Source organism: Eptesicus fuscus, chromosome 7 (assembly GCF_027574615.1).
Source record: "Eptesicus fuscus isolate TK198812 chromosome 7, DD_ASM_mEF_20220401, whole genome shotgun sequence".
Taxonomy (NCBI): Eukaryota; Metazoa; Chordata; class Mammalia; order Chiroptera; family Vespertilionidae; genus Eptesicus; species Eptesicus fuscus.
In genome coordinates, this window is record NC_072479.1 from 437,367 (window position 1) to 461,039 (window position 23,673).

At 46.4% G+C, this 23,673-nt stretch overlaps 1 protein-coding gene and 1 long non-coding RNA gene across 4 annotated transcripts in view; one reads left to right on the plus strand and one right to left on the minus strand.

Annotated features, from left to right (window-relative positions):
• Positions 1-23,673, plus strand: part of MICAL3 (microtubule associated monooxygenase, calponin and LIM domain containing 3) — a 278,633-nt gene that overhangs the window by 52,002 nt on the left and 202,958 nt on the right. The window lies entirely within an intron of this gene.
• The window catches only part of LOC129149741 (uncharacterized), a 41,614-nt gene continuing 28,552 nt past the window's right edge, over positions 10,612-23,673 (minus strand). The window contains exons 2-3 of the long non-coding RNA XR_008556557.1: positions 14,284-14,433; positions 10,612-10,823 (exon numbers count right to left, since the gene is read on the minus strand). This is a non-coding gene — a long non-coding RNA (uncharacterized LOC129149741). The remainder of the gene's footprint in view (positions 10,824-14,283; positions 14,434-23,673) is intronic.

A 23,673-nucleotide genomic window follows, 5' to 3' on the forward strand; every position in this document is an offset into this window, starting at 1 on the left:
GACCAAAGAAAAAAAGCCTCCCAAATACATGGTAAGAAACTACCTCTAATCGCAGTGTAGAAATGGCGTACCTTCGTTACTTCTCTTAAGTACTGAAATGATCAATTTCAGGATCATTTTGAGATTACAGGTATTACTGAAATCCTTATAAGAAGTCGGTCATTGTTTTCTGATATAAGACTCTTGCAACACAACTTTTCTCACAGAAATATTTCCCTTTTTTAAGTAAAAAGGGGATGGAGGGAAAAGAGGAGAATGCCTGGATTTCCTTCAACCACAGTTTTCTGTCTCTGTCCGAGGACTTCTTACCTCTGTGAGCAGGAGCCACCTGCCTGCATGGGCCAAGGTCAGCCCTTCTGGATCTGCCCTGAGACTGAGTGGCCTGAGGTCCCCACTGTGAGCTCTGTCTGCTCTATGCCCCTTTAGCTACAGCATTTCTGTTTAGGAATGTTTTCTTTCCCTAATCCCAGGCCTAGACCAGCCACGATTAGCTTCAGCGGTGCAACTATATTCAGCAGCCAAGGCCAGTGTCTTGTGGCCACTCCTTCTAAAAACTCCTAACCCCTGTTCTTCCCCAGCAGTTGTGTCTGAGTCTTAAATTTATCTGTTTGGAGCAATTCCTTTTTTTTTTTTTTAAACAAAACTCAATCATTGGACTTTGTCTTTTGTAGATGAAGTGAGAGTTGTTTTCCGAGGACTGGCTCATACCAGCTACCAGCTGCTTTTAACTTGCTGCAGGTCTTTAAAGAGACAGTTTAGTTTTGGACCAAATTTCCTACCCACAGAACCTTGTTGTCTGTAGGATTCTAGTGTAGACTATGACAGTGTTGAGGTGGGTGACACCTGGCAGAGGTACGTGAGTTTGGTTTTAATGCTTTAATCTCCCATTGGGTCAAAGTCTTGTAGAGTTAATATCTCTCTCTCTCTCTCTCTCTCTCTCTCTCTCTCTCTCTCTCTCTCTCTCTCTTTCACACACACACACATACACACACACACACACACAGTTGGCAGTATGTGTGCCATATGCAGAAATGGTGAACAAAACCCAAACACACATTAGCCATACTGGCTGATGATCAAACAGAAATAAAACCTCATCATTTGGAGGCCTCTGGCATTGGCAGTGTGTCCTATGTGGAGAGTATCCTCAGTTAGCAGTTACTTTGTAAAAGACCAAAAGATTAGGCTGTACATATTTGGCCTCAGCCATACAAGATAAAAATGCAGTAAGAAGGATGTGACAGAAGACAGCCTGTTGGAGGAAGGACTAGGTCCTGCAGAACACAGAGTGAAAGAATGGTAGCCTCAAGCTGGCCTTCTTCCAGCTTTGTCTCTTGGATTTTGCACTGGAGCTGAGGAGGAGGGACTAAGTTTTGGGGTAATGACTGGCTCCTTTCTGCCTTCTCCAGTAGTAATACCATGTTGAATACTCCATTTATAATGCCCTAAAATTTGGGGTTAGATAAAAACAGACCTCCATCTGCCTTTGAGAAAGACTAGAAGGAAGTTTCTCTATTAGTATCTTGCTTGTTATTGCCATTGCATTTAAAAATCTGTGAGGGGCTCAGATTTTGTCATGTATTATCCTATCTAATAAAAGTAATATGCAAATTGTCCATCACTCCAACACACAAGATGGCTGCCCCCATGTGGACACAAGATGGTTGCCACAAGATGGCCAGCAAGGGAGGGCAGTTGGGGGTGATCAGGCCAGCAGGGGAGGGCAGTTGGGGGGGACCAGGCCTGCAGGGGAGGGCAGTTGGGGGCAATCAGGCCTGCAGGGGAGGACAGTGGGGGAGATCAGGCCAGAAGAAGAGGGCAGTTGGGGGTGACCAGGCCTGCAGGGGAGGGCAGTTGGGGGTGACCAGGCCTGCAAGGGAGGGCAGTTAGGTTTGACCAGGCCGGAGGAGAGCTCAGTTGGGGGGAACCCAGGCTTGCAAGGGTGGGCAGTTGGGGTGACTGGGCTTGCAGGGGAGGGCAGTTGGGAGGGACCAGGCCTGCATGGGAGGGCAGTTGGGGGCAACTAGGCCTGCAGGGGAGGGGAGTTGTGGAGGACCAGGCCTGCAGGGGAGGGCAGTTGTGGAGGACCAGATCTGCAGGGGAAGGCTGTTGGAGGCGAGCAGGCCAGCAGAAGAGGGCAGTTAGGGGTGACCAGGCCAGCAGAGGAGGGCAGTTGGGGGGGACCAGGCCTGTAGGGGAGGGCCGTTGGGGGCGACCAGGCTGGCAAGGGAGGGCAGTTAGGGGCAATCGGGACAGCAGGGGAATATTTAGGCATCAATCAGGCTGTCAGGGGAGTGGTTAGGGGGTGATCAGGCTGTCAGGAGAAGCAGTTATGGGCAGTTAGGCAGGCAGGCAGGCAAGCAGTTGGGAGCCAGCAGTTCTGGATTGTGAGAGGGATGTCTGACTGCCAGTGGGATCGGGCCTAAACGGGCAGTCCGACATCCCTCAAGGAGTCCCATATTGGAGAGGGTGCAGGCTATGCTGAGGGACACACCCCCCGTGCACAAATTTTGTGTGCTGGGCCTCTAGTCTACATAATGAAAGAGTAACATGCTAATTGACCGTACCTTCGCGACACCCACCAGCCAATCAGGAGTGAGTATGCAAATTAACCCAACAAAGATGATGGGCTAATTTGCATACTCGGGCGCTGAGTGTCTGGGGATGGGATGGGATGCAGGTGTTCCGCACCACCCCAGCCGCTCCAGGCCTCTGGGCAGTGTGGGAAGGCGGAAAGGCAGCTCCAGGCCGGAGTGAAGGCAGTGCTGGCAGCCAGGGGAAGGAAGGCCCATTCTTGCATGAACTTTCGTGCATCGGACCTCTAGTAAATGCAGTAAGGGTGGCAACCAGGTCCTTAAAAAAGGACTATGTGTATGGTATATCTGACCTGGTTGCTGAATGAGTGAAAAAGCTACTAGCCCAAAGTCAGGAGCATCTTACCTTGAAAGTCTGAGATTCTGTCTGTGGCATTTTATTTGGGTGTGGGTTAGGATGGGAGATGACTCCCTCAGTGTATGTGACCATTGTCTTCATTGGAGCCTGACTTGCCAGGTTTGTGGGGGCTCCTGAGGATTATAGAGTACTTGAGGTTGGAAGTGGTCTCAGATGAGTGAAAAATCTTCCTTAGTGCCAAGGGGTATCAGAGGTACTCTTCAAGCCCCAGCCCATTTCCCCATCACTTGGCCACGTTAGGGTAAGGAACAGAGTAGTGGGCACATCACGTGTTAACAACTGCTTACCTTACTTTTTGGGGAGGTAGGAATTTTCAGATCTTTCCCTCATGTTTATGTAAAACAGACAGGAGAAAAATAATTGCCATTAATGAACAGAGATGGCTGTCATTTAATCTCATGCATATGTGTTCCTAACAGAGTCTTCCTTTAAACATTCTGTGTCTAGGAAAGTTGTGGATAAAGTTAAACCAATGATTAGAAGTATTTGTCAGCCTTCCTACCCCTGAACAGGATGCAGATAATAAGTAAAGTCAATATTTGGTTTGTATACCCTCTGTATCTAATCTGCTTTATTATTTCTTTCTTCAAAATGTCTTTGGAAATTGGTTATCCCAGCACCTAAAACTACGCTTGCCAAAATTGCTGCTCAGTGTTTGTTAAATTCCTTTTTCTTTTAAAATTCCTGTTCCTGTTGCCACAGCTCTAATCTGGTCCCCCTTCATCTCATCTCCAAGGGATTGCCCAGGCCTCCTGTACACACCTATCTGCAGTTCCACCTTCCTTGGTGCCACCCTCCTGGCTATCGCCAGACCATTGTGCCTTGAAGGCTGGATGTTTGTACTCATGTCTCCAGTGAGCTCTCCTGCCTGACCAGCACCACTTTCACCCTCCTTCCAGTCCCCTGCATGCGCTCTGCGAAGTTTTGCTCTAGCTTTCTTTGTCTTCTCTGTACCCAAAGGACCTGGCCTCTCTTCTCTGCTTATCAAATCCTAAGCATCCCTACCCTGACAGCTTGGCCTACAGTTTAGAAAATGTTTGCTTGTTGGTTATAGTGCTCGTGTTAGTTTTTTTTTCCTTGATTAGATTGTAAGCTTCTTGCAGGTAGCATATTATCTTCTTTTCTGCTTGCCTCATTCAGTGGTCATCATACACTTTGTGAACAGTTAGCAAACCCTTCAGGATATAGCTTTTACATTTTGCTTTTGAGTTCAACTGCATCTTTTAATACTTCAAATGTTATAATAATGTACGGCCCTTAGGAATATGTTGGCTGTAATTCTGTTAAGAGATTTAGCTTATGGTTGTTGTTGTACTGGTGTATGAAAACTTCTACAGTTAATCTCCAGTGTGGTACTCATTTCAATACACATGAACTGTACATTTGTGCAGTGTCTTTACCTTAAGAATGACTCTGAATGCACTTTGTAGCCTTTTGTGGGCAGCAGGGATGGGGTAGTAAAAGAAGATAATTCCACGTTAAAATTATTTTTTTAAAAAACATTGGTCATGTATTGAGCAAAAACAGTGTTCATAACATTTTCCTGGGCTTAGGTATGTTGTTATAGAGATCTTTATGTATTCTATATACACTGTAGTGACCTAACAGAAAATTGTAGCCTGTCATTGCAAGCTTTCTCTGCTGTCACCAATGAAATTATTAAAAAACAAATTAAAACAAAAACAACAACAACAACAAAATAATTAGCAAACCCTTGATTCACAAACTGAATACTGGCCTAGAAAATATTCAGTAAGACTGGACTGTCTGGAAAGAAACCAAGATGGCGGTATAGATAAACACCTAAACTGCTGCCTTGCACAACAATTTCAAAACTGCAACTAAAAGACAAAACGGACATCATCCAGAACCACAGGAAGGCTGGCTGAGTGGAAATTCTACAACTAGTAGGAAAGAGAAAAGCACACTGAGACTCACAGGAGCTCTGGAAGGCAGAGATACAGAGGTGCGTGGGCGGAGAAGGCTGGCAAATGAGTGTGCAGCTGGCTTTGTCAAGCGGGAGGGAGACAAATGCTCCCGACCTTTCTGAACTCCAGTTCCTGGCGAGACTCTGAAGACCCAGACTCATACGGGGAGAAACTGGACTGTCTGGCAGCAGGCAAAACTCGAGGGTGGCTTTCTCTCAGAGGTGCTTGCAGCAATTACTGTGGGACACTTGAGACATGGGGGGCCTCTTAGGACAGGGCTGACTGGAAGCCATAGCTGTTTGCTCCGCCCTGAGATCCCTCCCCATGAAGCCATTGTTGGTTGCTCCGCCCTGACACTCTGCCCCACCCAAGCTGAGCGCAGAGGCTTTTGCATATGACTGGCTGGGTCCTTTGAAATCTAAACTTACCTAACAAACTGCAGCTGAGTCAGTGAGACCCAGAATGTCCAAAAGCAGGCCCAAGACCCCACAGCAGCTTGCATTGCTTCACAGGTGGGCTTCATCTGGGCACCTTCAAAACCCAAACAAAGAAGAGGAATCTGCAGATCTCTCCATAGCTCCTGCTGGATGGTCTCAGGAAGAGGCTAAATTAGCAGTTCCTTGGAGATCCAAAAGCCAGTGTACCCAGGGGTCAGAGTGGGACCATACAGATTACAACTCCTCAGATCCATAAGGGACACACTCAGGGAGCAGACTCAGTGAGCACCAAAGCCCCAATGAAGCAAGTCTTGTCTCATAAGGGTGTCTCCAGCACAGAAGTTCTCCCATCATAGACACAGCTGATCCTCACAGCCAGTTGGCCTGGAGGTCAATTCCTCCCAGTGATACAAACAGCAATAAAGGCTTAACTACAACAAGACTGTGCACACAACCCACAAAGGGCTGCACCAAGAGTGTCCACCTCAGGTAATTAGGGAGGCTGAACCACTGGGCCCTATAGGACACCTAGCACACAAAGCCACTCTATCAACTCAGGGAAGCAGCCAAAATGCAGAGACAAAGAAACAGGTCACAAATGAAAGAAATGGAGGAAAGCATACTACTGGATATAGAGTTCAAAAACCATGGTTATAAGGTTTTTTCAAGAATCGTCTAGAAAAGGCCAATAAATTTAGCGAGACCCTTGAGGATGTGAAAAAGGACCAGCTAGAAATTAAGCATACACTGACTAAAATAAAAAATAATATACAGAGATCCAACAGCAGACTAGAGGGTCACAAGAATCAAGTCAAAGATTTGAAATACAAAGAAGCAAAAAACACCCAACCAGAAAAGCAAAAAGAATCCAAAAATATGAAGATAGTGTAAGGAGCCTCTGGGACAACTTCAGGCGTACCAACATCCAAATTATGGGGTGCCAGAAGAAGAGAGAGAGCAAGATACTGAAAACCTATTTGAAAAAATAATGACAGAAAACTTCCCCCACATGGTGAAAGAAATAGACTTACAAGTCCAGGAAGCGCACAGAACCTCAAACACAGGAATCCAAAGAGGACCACACCAAGACACATCATAATTAAAATGCCAAAAGCAAAAGACAAAGAGAGAATCTTAAAAGCAGCAAGAGAAAAACAGTTAGTTACCTACAATGGAGCACCCATACGATTGTCAGCTGATTTCTCAACAGAAACTATGCAGGCCAGATGGGAGTGGCAAGAAATATTCAAAGTGATGAATAGCAAGAACCTACAACTAAGATTACTCTACCCAGCACAGCTATCATTCAGAATTGAAGGTCAGATAAAGAGCTTCACAGATAAGAAAAAGCTAAAGGAGTTCATCACCACCAAACCAGTATTATATGAAATGCTGAAAGGTATTCTTTAAGAAGAGGAAGAAGAAGAAAAAGGTAAAGATAAAAATTATGAACAACAAAGTGACAACAAATACATATCTATCAACAAGTGAATCTAAAAATCAAGTGAATAAAAAAATCTGATGAACAGAATAAACTGGTGAATATAATAGAATCAGGGGCATAGAAAGGGAGTGGACTGACCATCCTCAGGGGGAAAGGGGTGTCGGGTGTGTGGGAAGAGACTGGACAAAAATCATGAGAACAGTGGGGGGGGGGTGGTAAGGGCATGGGGTGGGGTGGGAACTGGGTGGAGGGGAGCTATGAGGGGAAAAAAAGAGGAACAACTGTAACAATCTGAATAATAAAGATTTTTTTTAAAAGCCAAAAAAAGAAGCATTTTCCTACTATTACCCCATTTTTTAAAAGAAATATATTTTACTGATTTTTTACAGACCGGAAAGTAGAGGGATAGAGAGTTAGAAACATCGATCAGCTGCCTCCTGCACACCACCTACTAGGGATGCGCCCGCAACCAAGGCACATGCCCTTGATCGGAATCGAACCTGGAACCTTTCAGTCTGCAGGCCGACACTCTATCCATTGAGCCAAACCGGTTTTGGCTATTACCCCAATTTGAATTATTTTTCTGTAGGTCTTACTTTCTATTTGGGGCTAAATGTTCAGGATATAGGAAAAGAAACCTCAAACATTTTGTAAAGCTGAATCAGTGCCCTAGCCGGTTTTCTCAGTAGATAGAGTGTTGGCTTGTGGACTAACAGATCAAGGGCACATGGCCAAGTTGCAGGCTTGACCTCCAGTAGGGGGCGTGCAGGAGGCAGCCGAGCAATGATTCTCTCTCATTGATGTTTCTATCTCTCTCTGCCTCTCCCTTCCTCTCTCAAATCAATAAAATATCCTATCTAATAAAAGAGTAATATGCAAATTTACCATCACTCCAACACACAAGATGGCTGCCCCCATATGATGAAAGATGGCTGCCCCTATGTGGACACAAGATAGCCACCACAAGATAGCCAGCAGGGGAGGGCAGTTGGGAGGGATGAGGCCTGCAAGGGAGGGCAGTTGTGGGTGATCAGGCCAGCAGGGGAGGGGAGTTGGGAGGGACCAGGCCTGCAAGGGAGGGCAGTTGGGGGCGATCAAGCCTACAGGGGAGGGCAGTTACAGGTGACCAGGCCAGCAGAGGAGGGAAGTTGGGGGCGACTGGGCCTGCAGGGAAGGGCAATTGGAGGGGACTCAGGCCTACAGGGGAGAGCATTTGTGGGGGACCAGGCCTGCAGGGGAAGGCAATTGGGGGGGAACAGGCCTGCAAGGGAGGGCAGTTAGGGGTGACCAGGCCTGCAGGGGAGGGCAGTTAGGGGAAATCAGGCTGGCAGGGGAGCAGCTAGGCATCAATCAGGCTGGCAGGGGAGTGGTTAGGGGGTGATCAGGCTGGCAGGCAGAAGTGGTTAGGGGCAATCAGGAAGGCAGGCAAGTGAGCAGTTGGGAGTCAGCAGTCCTGGATTATGAGAGGGATGTCCCCATTGCCCGTTTCGGCCCGATCCCATAGGGGTCCCAGATTGGAGAATGTGCAGGCTGGGTTGAGGGACACACACCCTGTTGTGGAGTGAACACGAGTGAAAGACCACTGGAGTCCAGACCAAATTGAAATTTAGGGAACCTTTATTAGCCGGCTGGTTGGCCGGCCTTTTGGCCGGCGACTGCTCTGCTTTTCTCCACGCAGGGAGTCCAGAGAGCAGACCTGACCCTTTGTGCAGGACCACTTTTAAGCACATTAACCACATTCTGTTTTTGCAGAACAAGTAACCCAAGACAAAACAGTTTTTCCTAAGCAACGTCAGGATCATGCCATTGGCGACCATGTTATTTACAGGGTCATCCTGTTCTTCAGAAGGCTGACAGTGTTCTATCTTGCAAGGCCTACATGCTGGGAAGGGGCTATGAGACCATATCTCAAGGCCTGGCCTGGTGTCAGCACTCTATCTGGGGCATAGTCCACGGCCTCTCTGAAATGCTCAAAAATTCCCACTCTCTAACAACCCCCGTGTATGAATTTCATGCACCAAGCCTCTAATATATATATATACTAGTATCCCATTTGCAGGAAGAATCCTGCAAGCGGCCGCTGCCGCCGCTGTTGCAGCTGCTGCACCTGCACCCGCGGGCCGCTGCCGCCCACCCCGCCCAGGCTTTCCCTCTGGCAGACACTTTTCCGCTTTTCCTCCCTCTTCCTTCTAAGTTGTCTTCAGTCTTCACTCCTCTCTCCCTCAGCGTATGCAAATAAACCGCCATCTTTGGCGGGTAATTTGCATACTCGCCCTGATTGGCTGGTGGCCATGGCTTTGGCGTAGCGAAGGTGCGGTCAATTTGCATATTACTATTTTATTAGGTAGGATGGAGATATATATATGTAAAAAGCTGAATCTTATGGTATTGCAAAGGACCGTTCTGCTCTTTTGAAGGTAAGATGGTGGTAAAGGGGAGGAGTAGCTATAGATAGGTGTAATGTGGTTGTTGGTGGCAGCAAATGTGGCATGGGGCTCAGAGACCTTCCTCTCAACAGGAGCCCCATATTACACTTGCTGCCACCCACTACTGCATCACACCTCTCTGAGGGTAAGCACAGCCTTGGGGTGGGTATGGGGTGCAGACCTTTCAGCCTCTCTGTCTTTCCCTTTCTTATCTCCTGTTTTCCCACCTCCACCCCCAAGTCTGGACAACTCTTCCCATGTTGGAGATATTACTGCCTTTTCAAGTAGCACAAGTGTGGGGACCAAACTCTAGGAGTTGGTGTATGTATTGAGAATGTGGGCTTCTACTTTATCACGAGTCCTCTTAAGCTGTTTTGGACCTGTTGAGGATTGATAAGGGGCTCCAAGAGCATTTCCTGTGGGTCTGAGACCATGTGCCCATCCACGTAGGGAAGAATCATGGCGTCGAGAGTTTAGAAGCAAAGTGGAGGCTGAGAGGCTGATCTGGAGATAGGTGTTCTCGAGGTCAGATCTTGAGTATGGGAGCAGACCTCTCCAGGTGGCCCTCTTCCCCAGAGGCTGACAATTCTTGCACAGTGAGACTGGTCATGGGGTTATTTAGGGAGGAGGTTTCTGTAGTTGCTCTCTTGTTAGTTTGTTCATCTATCTTCTCAGTTCTTCAAGTCAGAAATCTTTGGATTATCCTCTCTTACTCTCACACCTAATATTTTATTCATTAGTAAATTCTTTAAATTTCATTTTCATATTTTGATCCTGAATCTGACTACAACCTATATTAATACTTCTCTAGGCCATGCCACTATCACCCATCCCCTGGCTTTTTTTTGTATGTTTTGTTTTTTTCCAGGAACCTTCAAACCACTCTCCCTGTACCGCTGCCCTTGTAGCCTTAGATTGTCAACACAACAGCCACCGTGGCCCTATTAAAATTCGGGTCGCAGTCTCTTTTTTCTTGTTTAAATTTCTGCAGTGGTTTCCTAATGCCCCCATCCCACTCTGATGAAAGCTAAGCCCATCTTGTTTCACACATGCTGCCCCCTTGCCTCAGAGGCTCCCAGGTAACCCTGGCTGGCTCACTTAGTTTTTTGTTCTGCTTTCACTTTCCTTAAGGCTTCTCAGACCATCCTGGTTAACATCATCACCTCTTCTCAACCCATACAGCACTTCCCGTCCCCCTTCTACCCTGTTTTCCCTTCATAGCATGTACTTCCTTTTAATATGTTAGGGTTTGCTGTGTCTTCTGTCTCTACCACTGGAATGCACGCTCCAGGAGGACAGGAAGTTCTGTTTGTTTTGTTCACTATTCTGTGCCAAGTGCCTGGAGCACAGGGAGTGAACAGGAAATACCTGTTGGCGTCAGGCATTTATTCTGCATCCATTCTGTGCTGGGGACCAGGCTCTGGGGCCCATGCATGTATGCACACAGAGGAATAAAACTGGTTGCTACCCCTACTGAGCTCACTGAAAAGTGATGGCAGTGCAGTGAGAGTAGTATTGAGGGAGTAGAGTAAATTCTGTGGAGGTACCGAGGGAGCGGTGTCACCCCTTGAAGGTGAGCATGACTTCCCTGCAACTGCTCTGCTATTCTTTGTGCACATCCTGTCTTCATCTTTTCCTGTGAGGCAGAGAGAGAATTATCAGTTTCCTTTTGCTAATCAGTCATTTCACAAATATTACATGCTTTTTTTTTTGCATATTAAGTACATTTCTGGGCACTGTAATACTGCTGGATCTTGAAGGCAGGGGAGGTATCATGAGTACTTTGTCTTTATGCCAAATTAGTCCAATTCCTTTAACCTTTCCTTATAAGACCTGTCTTCCATCCAGTTAATTATTTTTTCCCTGTACCCATTCCAGTCCCCCACCCCCACCTTTATTTATATTTGTTTTTCTGTTCTAGAAGGATTCCATCCCAACCAAGAGGGAAAATATTTCTTTAACCTACTTAATGCTTTACTAGCAAGAACAATCCTACCCTTCCTCCCTTCTCCAAATGGTAGGCAGCCATTATAAACCACCCCTGGTGCCAGCTGCATTTCACACCACGAAACAGGCCCAGAGCCACCACCACCTTAGCCCCCTTCTTGTGGTCAGTTCTGGCCCACATATAGTTCAACTTGACCTGTCAAGGGATATCTTTGGTGTTTGGGGTAGAGAAATGCATCTGTTCCAGCTTTAATAGAAGAGGATTAGGATTAAATCTTAGACCAGCTGAGGAGCCATCTTTGGAAGGAGGACAGAATCATGCTGTAACTTGGCTTTCTTTTTTTTTCTCTATAACTACTCCAGACATTTGTCATCAACACTACGGAGAGTGTTCATTTCACCTAGCCTCTGACTCTGAGGAATTTACATTTTGGGGAACATAACACAGTTAACAATATGGCCTGCAGACCTAAAATCACTCTAGTAAGAGTGAGTCTTATTTGGTGAGTTAATGAACTGTGTTAAGAGATTTGCTGAGCTTTGTATTAGTAGGGCTTTTCTGCAGCGGTAGAATTAGAAGATAGCTGGCTTAAAAGTGTTAGAATTTAATTGTTAGGGGATTTACATTATTTAAGTAAAATCTATAGGTTTATATCATTCAGGGTTCACTTAAGAGATCAAATCATGCCATCTTATTGGATCTTTTTATTCTGACATTTCAGTTATGGGTAATGGGAAATATTTAGTTTCTTGGGGGTGAATATTTCTTCCTTTTTAACTCCCTCAGAAAAGCTCTGCACTTTTATTAGCAGCAGGACTGCTTATCACTGAACTCCAGCCATGGCAGTTTTTTGTAAGCAGGCACCAATTGATAAGCTGCCATGGTGGAGTCTGTCCTGCCTCCATGTAAGACTACATGTGGCCCGGTGCACGAAATTCATGCACGGTAGTGGGGGGGGGGTGTTCCCCTCAGCCCAGCCTGCACCCTCTCCAATCGGACATCCCTCTCGCAATCTGGGACCACCTAACTGCTCACCTGCCTGCCTGCCTGATCGTCCCTAACTGCTTCTGCCTGCCTGCCTGCCTGCCTCATCGCCCCTAACCTCTTTGCCTGCCTGCCTGATCGTCCCTAACTGCCCTCCCCTGCTGGCCTGATGTTGCCCCCAACTGCCCTCCCCTGTCGGCCTGATCTTGCCCCAAACTACCCTTCCCTGCCATTAGGGTCCGATCGCCCCTAATGGCCTCTGCCTCGGCCCCCACCATCATGGCTTTGTCCGGAAGGAAGTCAGACGTCCGTAAGATGGCTGGTCAACCCAATCTAATTAGCATATTACCATTTTAGTAGTATAGATAGATTATATAGGATAGGATTGCATAAATGGGGGTGGGGGAGCCTTTTTCATCAGGAGGAGATGCTCTTGGCAGACAAAAATACATAATCCCTATATTTGGACCGATATATGCACTATACTGCCAAACCGGTCATTAAAAAGTTGAACTGCTTTCTTACACCTTACACCAAACAGCTGTTGCCCTTAAAATCCCTCCTCAGCCCCCACCTTAGGTTCTGCCTTCTCAGTTCACCCAGATTAGGTTCTGATTGATTGGTCAGTTTCTATGCCAGTCAGCATCAAAAGCTCCACCTCCTAGGCAGCCATTGGCTCCTCACACTTCACCCAGATTTGGTTCTGATTGGTCGGTTTCTATGCCAGTCAGCATCTCTGGGCCTATCACCGGGAGATGATATGAAACTAAATATTTCCCATTACCCATCTCTGGGCCTGACCAGAGAGGCAGGGCTGATCAGGAGCCTCAGCAGAGGCCCGAGAGAAAGAGAGGCACAGCTGCTGGCCAGGCCCGGAGTGAAAGAGAGAGGCAAGTGCTGATCAACAGTTGCCACAGAGGCTGCGGATCAGACCCTGCTTCTCTCTCCAGGCCTCTCTCCGGGCCTGATCCACAGCCCCCAAGGGCAGCTGTTCTCAACCTGTGGGTTGCGACCCCTTTGCGGGTCGAATGACCCTTTCACAGGGGTTGCCTAAGACATCCTGCATATCAGATATTTACATTACAATTCATAACAGTAGCAAAATTACAGTTACGAAGTAGCAACAAAAATAATTTTATGGTTGGGGGTCACCTCAACATGAGGAACTGTATTAAAGGGTCACGGCATTAGGAAGGTTGAGAACCACTGCCCTAGGCAGTCAGTGCTGGGTTGGGGCACCCACAGCTGTGGCAGTCAGTGCTAGGTCGCCACGGCAACCCAGCACTGACTTCCGGTTTGTTGAGCCTTTGGTCATTTTGGATGTTACGGATCCTGGGTTTTTATGTATTAAGACTAGAGGCCTGGTGCATGGATTAGTGCACCGGTGGGGTCCCTCACCCTGGCCTGCACCCTTTTTCCAGATACTTTCTGGCTATTCTTGCATCTCTCCTTTGAACTAAATAATAATCTAATTGCAGGAGTTTATTGGAATTCTAGTGAGTGAGAGAGTGCATGTATTTCTGTGGGTGATATCTTAGCAGCAGTGGCAATACAGGCCTGGGCATACCTGGGAGATTGCTGTTCTTATGTCTCTGATCCCTTCCTCCCCTTCCCCTCTTTGAATCCTGGGTGTTTTTTTTAGAAGTTGTGATCTTGATGTTTGGCTTCTCATAGCAGGATGCCTCAGAGGAGTGGGCATTGGATGAGCACACAGCATCTCTGAACATGATGGATTGAGCCAGTGCAGACTTACCGTATTTTCCGGCATATAAGACGACTGGGTGTATAAGACAACCCCCAACTTTTCCAGTTAAAATACAGAGTTTGGGATATACCCGCCCTATAAGATGACACCCGGCGTATAAGACGACCCCCGGCTTTTGAGAAGATTTTCCTGGGTTAAAAAGTCTTCTTATACTCTGGAAAATACAGTAAGTATGAGAAGCTGAAGTGTATGTTTATGGCCCCTCTGCAGCTTCTCTTCTGTGGCTGCATCTCCTAAGAGATGTTCATTTTCTTCCCTTGTGCACATATACATTCACAAGCACTGTTTATGGACCAAGATTTAGTTTATGACTAAAAATTATGAAAATTTTAAATTCTCTGGACCCATGTCCTTAGGAAACCTGGATCCAATACTCAGCTCAGTGAGTCAGTTAGATACCTCTCGGATCTTCTTCAGTTTGAATCCTCAGCAGCTCTCTGATATCAGCTTGGGACTTTTCAGGAATGAGAAATGTTTCTACCTCCCACCCTGGCTGGAAGTTGTCCAGGACATTGTCACTGACACATGGAGATGCACAAATGGAGCAAGCTGTCAAGAGAAATGTGGAGTGCATCTTAGAAAACGTCGCTCTCAGGAGCAGCACAAGAAAGTGTGAATTTGTAAGAATTAGGTTAGTGTATTGAGGGGTGAGGGTAGGTGAGAATAAGTGTGTGAGGATAGGAAACTGTCTTAGCTCTCAGGTTTAAATGGTTCTCAGCTGGGAGTCTTTCTATACGTGCACAGCTGCACACAGCTTATTCCAGTGCTGGGTCTGCCTTGGGTGAACAGTCACTGCTAATTCCTCACTGTACTGATATTCACATCCTCTCCTAAGTGGAACAGAAGGAAGTTTCCCTGTATAGAATGGGGGATGCGAGGGCATGGATTTCACAGGAACAAAGTCATAGAGTGTTTGGGGTGGGGCAGACACACCTGTGGTTTAGGTTAAGTTAGGGTCAGAATGGAACTGTCATTCCCAGTCTGAACCTTTGAGTCTTTCAGGTGCCTACCTTTCTTTTCTAGCTGAAACAAACCAGGGGGTTTTGAGGAGTGAGATGGAAAAAGAGGATGATTACAACTAATAGCCATAATTTAAAAATGTTTTAAAATATATTTTTATTGATTTAAGAGCAGAAGGGAGAGGGAGAGATAGAAACCATCAATGATGAGAGAGAATCATTGATCAGTTGCCTTCTGCATAACCACTACTGAAGATCAAGCCCACAACCCGGGCATGTGCCCTGACCAGGAATTGGACCTTGATGTCCTGGTTCATAGGTTGACGCTCAACCATTGAGCCACATTGGTCAGGCTAGCCACCATTTATTGAACACTTACTTGGTGTTAGGCATTCTTAGTGGCTAAATGCATTATCAGTTAACTAGAGGCCTGGTGCATGACATTCGTGCACTTGGGGGAGTTCTCTCAGCCTGGCCTGTGCCTTCTCGCAGTCCAGGAGCCCTTGGGGGATGTCCCACTGACAGGGAGCAGGCCTAAGTCATCAGTCGAACACCTTAGTGCTGCTGTGGAGGCAGGAGAGGCGCCCGCCACCACCACTATACTTGCCAGCCATGAGTCTGGCTTTTGGCTGAGTGGTGCTCTCCCTGGGGAGTGCACAGACCACCAGGGGCAGCTCCTGCATTGAGCATCTGCCCCCTGGTGGTCAGTGTGCGACATAGCAACGGGTCATTCCACCATTCAGTCGATTTGCATATTAGTCTTTTATTATATAGGATTCTTAATAAAGTACTATGCTGTGGGTATTGAGTTTCAGAGAGGCTGAGTGACTTGATTAAAGTCACACAGCTAATTAGTAGCAAAACCAGGATTTGACTCTAATTCTGTTTGACTCAAACCTATGCCCTTACCCATATCAGAAATCTGCTTCTCCCTCATTATTTTATTCATTCAACAAGTATTTTAATGCCCACTAAGCATTCTTCTGCTGGAGATAATAGCAGTGAGCCACACAGTTAAAAATCCTTACCTTCATGGAGCTTATATTATAGCAAAGGGTAATTTTCCACTTTCTTTCACAATCAGTTTACTATACAATGAGTGGCCAGATTATTATGATCTCTAAACGCATAATAATCTGGCCACTCAGTGTATATCCTATCTAATAAAAGAGTAATATGCAAATTGACTGTCACTACAAGACACAAGATGGATGCCCCCATGTGGACACAAGATGGCCGCCACAAGATGGCCTGCAGGGGAGGGCAGTTGTGGGCAGTTAGGGGTTACCAGGCCAACAGAGGAGGGCAGTTGGGGGTTGACTAGGCCGGCAGAGGAGGGCAGTTGGGGGTGACCAGGCCAGCAAGGGAGGGCAGTTGGGAGGGGACCCAGGCCTGCAGGGGAGGGCAGTTGTGGGGGGACCAGGCCTGCAGTGGAGGAAAGTTGCGGAGGACCAGGCCTGCAGGGAAGGTCAGTTGGCGGGGACCAGGAGAGCAGGGGAGGGAAGTTGGGGGCAGGACCAGGCCTGCAGGGAAGGACAGTTAAGGGAAACCAGACTGGCAGGGGAGGGCAGTTAGGGGCAATCGGGCCTTCCAGGGAGCAGTTAGGCGTTGATCAGGCTGGCAGGGAGAGTGGTTAGGGGTTAATCAGGCTGGCAGGCAGAAGTGGTTAGGGGTAATCAGGCAGAGGCAGGTGAGTGATTGGGAGCCAGCAGTCCTGGATTGTGAGAGGGATGTTGGCCTGCCCATTTAGGCCCGATCCCGGAAATGGGCACTCGGACATCCCTCAAGGGGTCCCAGATTGGAGAGGTTGCAGGCTGGACTGAGGGACACCCCCTCTTGCACAAATTTTGTGCACTGGGCCTCTAGTCCTATATAATAAAAGGCTAATATGCAAATTGTCCCCTCGACCAGCAGGCAGGCCGGCCAACCGCCCATGTCTCCTCCCCCTGGCCAGGCTGACCAGACCCTACCCATGCACGAATTCATGCACCGGGCCTCTAATGTACACACACACACACACACTGAGTGGCCAGATTATTATGCGTTCAGAGATCATAATAATCTGGCCACTCAGTGTATGTATTACATCTTTCTAGCCCTATATTTTATATAAATACTAGAGGCCCGGTGCACGATATTTGTGCACGGGGGTGTGTGGGGGTGTGTGTATGTGTGTGTGTCCCTCAGCCCAGCCTGCACCCTCTCCAATCTGGGACATCCCTCTCACAATCCAGGACTGCTGGCTCCCAACCGCTCGCCTGCCTCCCTGCCTGCCTGATTGCCCCTAACCGCTTCTGCCTGCCAGCCTGATCATCCCCTAACCACTCCCCTGCCAGCCTGATCGACGCCTAACTGCTCCCCTGCCGGCCTGATTGCCCCCAACTTCCCTCCTCTGCCGGCCTGGTCACCCCTAACTGCCCTCCCCTGCAGGCTTGGTCCCCCCCAACTGCCCTCCCTTGCAGGCCTGGTCCCTCCCAACTGCCTTCCCTTGCTTGGCCATCTTGTGGTGGCCATCTTTGACCACATGGGGGCGGCCATCTTGTGTGTTGGAGTGATGGTCATACCTCTTTATTATATAGGATTATACTTCTTTCCCAGGATATTTCTTTAATGACTCTTTTTTTTCTCAAAGACTAAAATGAGGGGTTTCTTGCCCTGGCTAGTGTGGCTCAGTTTGTTGGGCATGGTCCTGCGCAATGAAAGGTTGTTGGTTCCTTCCCTGGTCAGGGTACATGCCCGAGTTGCAGGCTTGATTCCCCAGTAGGGGGCGTACAGGAGGTTGTAGATCTATGTTTTTCTCTCACACATTGGTGTTTCTTTCTCTCCCTCTCTCAAAAAATTATTTTTAAAGAAGAGGGGTTTCTTGTTTGTTGGATATTGGAATATTGATTCTTAATACACTTCCTACCCTCACTCCCCAAACCATCATAACTGGTCATGGGGTAGGTAAGATAGAGCACTTTATGGGAGGCCTGGGGGTCTTGGGAGCTCACCCATACCTGGGATCTGGCCTCACCTATCAAACCACTTCCCTTCTTTCCCAGGGAAGGATACTCCTGGCTTGTGTGGAGTTCTTTTGCTTATTCTCCCTACCTTCCACTCTGAGAAGTTGTTTTTGAGGTGGGTGAGAGTGATGTCAGGAAATCAGTGGTGGTTTAGTTCTGTCTCCTCACCTCCAGAATTGTAGCAAATTGTAAAAGGCTGGGAGAGTGTAATGTGGTGGAAGATTTAAGGAGGAGGCATGCTATGCTGCCTTTGCATGTCAGAACTGATCATTTACTGCAGAGATTTATAATCTGGACACTGGAATTTCTTTGGTGGTGCCTCTGAAAATGAAAACAAGATTGTGGAAAGGGTCTGGAGAAAGGTAAATGGGGTACTGGGAAGGCTGGGGTCCACCTACCTGTATTTCAGTCAGAACACCCTTCACCTGTTCTAGATGTTGGGATGGATACTAACAAAACATTAAATCACTTAGCTAGTCCAATCCTGTCTTTTTTACAGAAATGGAGTCTGCAGCCTTGCCCAAACAGGTGTTATATCCAAGGTTGGATGGTCTAATGAGCTGTTGAGTCAGTGCAGGAATCTTATTCCCATCCTTCAGGTCACTTCCACGTTTGTTTCATGTCAGATAATGTGAGTGGAGTTCTGAGTGATCTGACTCTTGCTGGGCACCTTCACAGTATGTTAACATATTGATTCTCTAGAAGTGAATTAGTAGATTCCTCTCTTACTATCTCATAACAGAAAAATGTTTGACTTCATGGCATACTTTAGCAGTCATTTCATTCCTCAAAAGTCATATTTGACCTTAAATAAGTCCACAGTTTCTTTTTGGTGCTTTGAGTTTTTCCTTTCACAAAAGGGATAATAAATTCTAGATATATACAATGGAGTATTGACATGAAAGAAAGAGTGTCATAAAGGGCCTCTCTTATTTTTCCAGTCCCTTTAGGAGTAAAGAATTGTGTTTTTACAGTACTTTACATCTTATGAAGCATTTTCACACACTATCGAATGTGATCCACAATAGTAAGGTAGATAAGAGTTTGGATTGTAATTTCCATTTTGTAAATGTGTAAATGGATTTAGAGAGGTTATCTAACTTATTAAATGACAGAGCTCTGATTCAGATTCCTGTTCCTAATTCTGACTACAGTTATGCCATACCACCCTGCCTCTTCAAAACAGACACAGTGTGCAAGCTATGGGGTCATCAAGGTAGCTTTTTCTTGCTTCTGGGCATTCATTTCTGTTTGCTGAGGAACTTACTGAGAACATCAGTGCCACTTCGTCTGAAACAGCAGAGGAAGTGACCCAGCCAGGAAGTTGGGCCACATCGCCCGATGGCACAGTCGGAGAGACCACTATTCTGGCCCTTCTCCTGGGAGACCTGTGTAAGGAGGCCAGCATAGGGTGGAGCTGACAGTAAGATTTCCTTTCCTGTTCATTATGGTATGGTAAGTACTTAAAAATGTCTCATGAAACATTCTTTGTCTAGTAGCTGAGTGTGTGCCAAAGTTCAAGGCATTAAACATCTGAGTGTTACCCAAGTAGCCAAGCAGTTGGTGCTGCCTTCTGAAAGATGTTCATTCACCTGGGTGTTACCCTTTGTTTGATCAACAAACTCAGGTTATTCCTTACTTCAAACTTATTCTCATGCCAGTCAGTAAGAAGCTCTTACTCTCGGGACTCTTCAAAGAGAATTAAACAATTCTGTAATTCCTGGCAATCAAGGTTTGATACAGTTTAGGAATATTTTAACATTTTAAAAATAGATAACTATACCCTGAATGATTGGTGTGTTTGTGTTTCACCTTTGCCTGATTCCCCCCCCCCCCCCTTTCTAAAATATTTTTTTTTCCTTCCTGACACTTCACCCAAACTTCTCTAATCTACTCAGTTCTTTCTCTAGGGCTCTGTTTCTGATTGGCTCAGGCAATCCTTTGAATGACTTTAGCTCCTTGTTGATCAGCATAGGCATTGCCTAGGAGCTTGTTAGAAATGTAGCTTCTCAGGCACCATCCAGACATACTGAATCCACATGGGAACAGGATACCTCAGCGATTTGGTGATTTGTGCGTATGGAGAAGCATTTGCTTATAGGTCTCATGTTGTATTTATTTATCACCTTTTATTATTAACTAGAGGCCTGGTGCACGAAATTCGTGAACGGTGTGTGTGTGTGTGTGTGTGTGTGTGTGTGTGTGTGTGTCCCTCAGCCCAGCCTGCACCCTCTCCAATCTGGGACCCCTCGAGGGCAGTCAGACATCCCTCTCACAATCCAGGACTGCTGGCTCCCAACTGCTCACCTGCCTACCTGCCTGATTGCTCCTAACCACTTCTGCCTGCCAACCTGATCGATGCCTAACTGCTCCCCTGCCAGCCCGTTTGCCCCTAACTGCCCTCCCCTGCTGGCCTGGTCCCCCCAACTCCCCTCCCCTGCCAGCCTGGTCCCCCCCGAACTGCCATCCTCTGCTGGCCCGGTCACCCCTAACTGCCCTCCTCTGCTGGCCTGATCGCCCCCAACTGCTCTCCCTTGCCGGCCATCTTGTGGTGGCCATCTTGTGTGTTGGAGTGATGGTCAATTTGCATATTACTTCTTTATTATATAGGATTAACTGTTTCATTATTTCTTCCTCCCCTTTACAAATTCTTCTTTTTAAAAAATATGCTTTTTTATTTTATTGATTTTTAGAGAGAGAGGAAGGGAGAGGAATAGAGAGGTAGAAACATCGATGAGAGAGAAACTCTTACCCCTCCTGCATGCCCCCTTCTGGGGGTAGAGCCTGCTACCTAGCCATGTGCCCTGACTGGGAATCGAACCAGTGACCTCTTAGTTCCTGGGTTGACACTCAACCACTGAGCAACACTAGCCAGACCAAATTCTTCTCTTTTTAATCTCATTGTAGTACCTGACCCAACTTTGGCACAGAATAGGCACTAATTAATATTTGTAGATTGACTGGGAGTCACCATTTATTAAAAAATTTGTCAGAGCATGTAGGGAATTGTATGAGAAGTGTGACATGCATGCTCATAAAAATTTACTGCTGAAAGAACAAGAAAAAGTATGAAAGGACACAATAAATTTTAATTTACCAAGTGAGGCAATGTTGATGTAAGGGGCATAGTCATTGGAGCTAGCCAACCCTTAGATAAATTTTCCCAGCTCCATCACTTACTATCTGTGTGTGACCTGAGAAAATTTGATTATCCTCTCCTAACCTTAATTTATTTATCTGATCTCTAAAATTGGGGTAACATAATGTTACCGAGCCAGGGTTCACTGTTTGACATGTGCAGAAATGAATACTATTGCACTGGCCTTTGAGAAATGAAAAGAGGTTTTATTGTTAGGTCAACTAGCAAGGAGAGAGGAGGCAAAGCCCAAATCTGTCTCCTCTGCCCAGAGCTCAGGGCAAGATTTAAGGGTTTCAACACCAGATCTTTTGGCACTGGACCCTTTGCTTCTAAAAGGGTTCCAGTGTTTACTGTGGGTTCTGTTCACGTCCAGGTCCTTTGGTTCCATGGCAGGGAGCAGTTAAGGGCTCACAAGTATTACTTAGAAGTGGTGATCATGTGTTACTCTAAGTGCTGAACTCAAGGTTTAAACGTTGGTCCTGGGTCTTGTTAGAAACATGATAGGACCAATTTGAGCTGGTTCTGTGGTTACTCTTACAGTGCTGAAGATAAAATGAGATAATGTAGATAAAGCATATAACATAAGTGCTTGGTGAATGGTAGCTAGATGGTACAAAATGAATGTATTTAGGGACTCAATAATAACTAGAATTTAAAATTACTTTAATTGGATTCTTGCTAATCTTTGAGATACTTTATGTTTTATAAAAGGGACAAAATAGAGAAAATTTTTTCTAAGAGTCAGGTTACATCTGCTCCCCTCCTCCCCCTGTATTGTTTTATGATTTCCAGGATGGGCCATAAGCAAGGTTCCTATCTGTGTCTGTTTTCCCAAGAATACCCATCTCGTGGAGGAGGAGTGCCTGCTGTCAGAATGGAGTTTGATGGACCTGTGAGGATGTGTATGGAGCAGGAGCTGGACGGAGGGAAAACACTGCCTTGCTATGCCCTGCCTTGGAGCACTGCGCCATTCTGTCTCTACCCATCCCACCCAGTATTTATGCTTCTACAAATAAATGTATAAAACAGACTATTGAAAGACGGAATCTGAACTAAATAAGTGTCCTGCTAAAAGGACAAGGAAAAGTATCAAAAGACACAATACATTTTTTTCCTTCCCCAAGCTCTTGCACTTCCTCTGGACAGGGAGGGGGTGAAGGGACTTGCCAAATTGTAAAAACGATTTTTTTCTGTAATGGCAGGCAGCAGAAGGGAAGGTGGGTGGGTGGTACAGACGTTGGGTCGGTCAGCTGGGGACCTGTGAGCTGTTGTGCATTTACTTTGTCGGAGCAAAGGCTTGAGCGCCTGAGACCTCAGCGTGAGTGTCCTGTGTCAGTGCTGACAGGTTGTGTTTCACCTGTTGCTATTGATCTCATGATGTATTGGGTGGGAGGCATGGACTCTGTGGATGAATTTAAAAATTAATGTCAAGCTCTTTGAAGATGAAAATCATTATGTTCACCAGCTGGACCATCATTTTCTGTGCTCTTGATTTTAAATAAAATAGAGGGAATGCCTCCTGTTATGCATTGCATCTATTTCATCCTCTATACCGGAAGCTTGTTATAAATCATGTTAACATTTTAAAAATTCAATACTTAAAATTTTACAATGCCAAGTCAATGAGAAATCAGATTTAACAATCCACTTTTCAGTACACGTTGGTAATTCTATAACAGCTGCCTGTATATAATACTGTGAGGTTTAATGAAAGGAGGGCCACATCTTGGAGTTTAGAGTAAGGCATGTATCCTAATGTTTTCCTGTTTTCTTAAAAGGATCTCTTTTCTCTGACTTACTTGCTTAGTAAAAAGAGAACGCTGGACCAACTCATTGGAGTCATGGTTGTGCTGGTGGGCGGCTTTGGTTCCTCAGGTTGAGTGGCTGCCTTGGCTGGTTCCGCCTTCACTGCAGGGATACCGGCTGCAGAGTGAATGTGCGCAGTTTGCCATGGGCTTGCCCGAGAGAACAAAGGGGAGAGGGTATGCCAGCCCCGTCTTGTGGCACAGCAGCTTTGCACTGAACTTAGATGGATAACAATTTACGTATAGTATTTCTCTTCTGAAGTCACACTCCTGCTTTCTTTGAAATTTAAAAAATTTCTTCCCTCCCACTTTTACTCCAAGCTCTTCAGTCCATACTCTGAAGTCTAAAGAGTAGAGAGGCAATCTCAGGGCTCTCAGCCCCACCGTCCTGCTTGGTGTTAGGGTTCTGTGTCCTCACTAGCATAGTTTGCTGCAGAACAGAGGGAGGAGCATTCCCGAGGAACAGGATAGGAGGAACCAGCTGCTAAATATAGGCAGCTTAGGAGAACCTGCTGACTGCTCTCAGTCAGGTATGGTCCTCCTGTGATTACCAAGCGCAGAGAGAAGAGAAAATATGTCAACCCTCGTTAAAAGGAAGAAACAAGCAAACATTACTGCAAAATATAGGCTTTTACTATAGGTAAAAGGAACTTAGTGATTTTGGATGTGTGTTCCCTGGTAATTTGGGGGATATGTGTGTGTGCAAGTGTGCATACTTGTATGACATTGAGAATATTCACTGTGAGGTGCTACGTACGACATTCCGGGGTGGTGGTAGGTCTTCTCACAGAGGTTTTTCGTGAGAGATCTTTTGTATATGTTTAAGCAGAGATGTGTCCCACTGACAGAGCAACTCTCCTCACACTTAATGGAAGAAACTC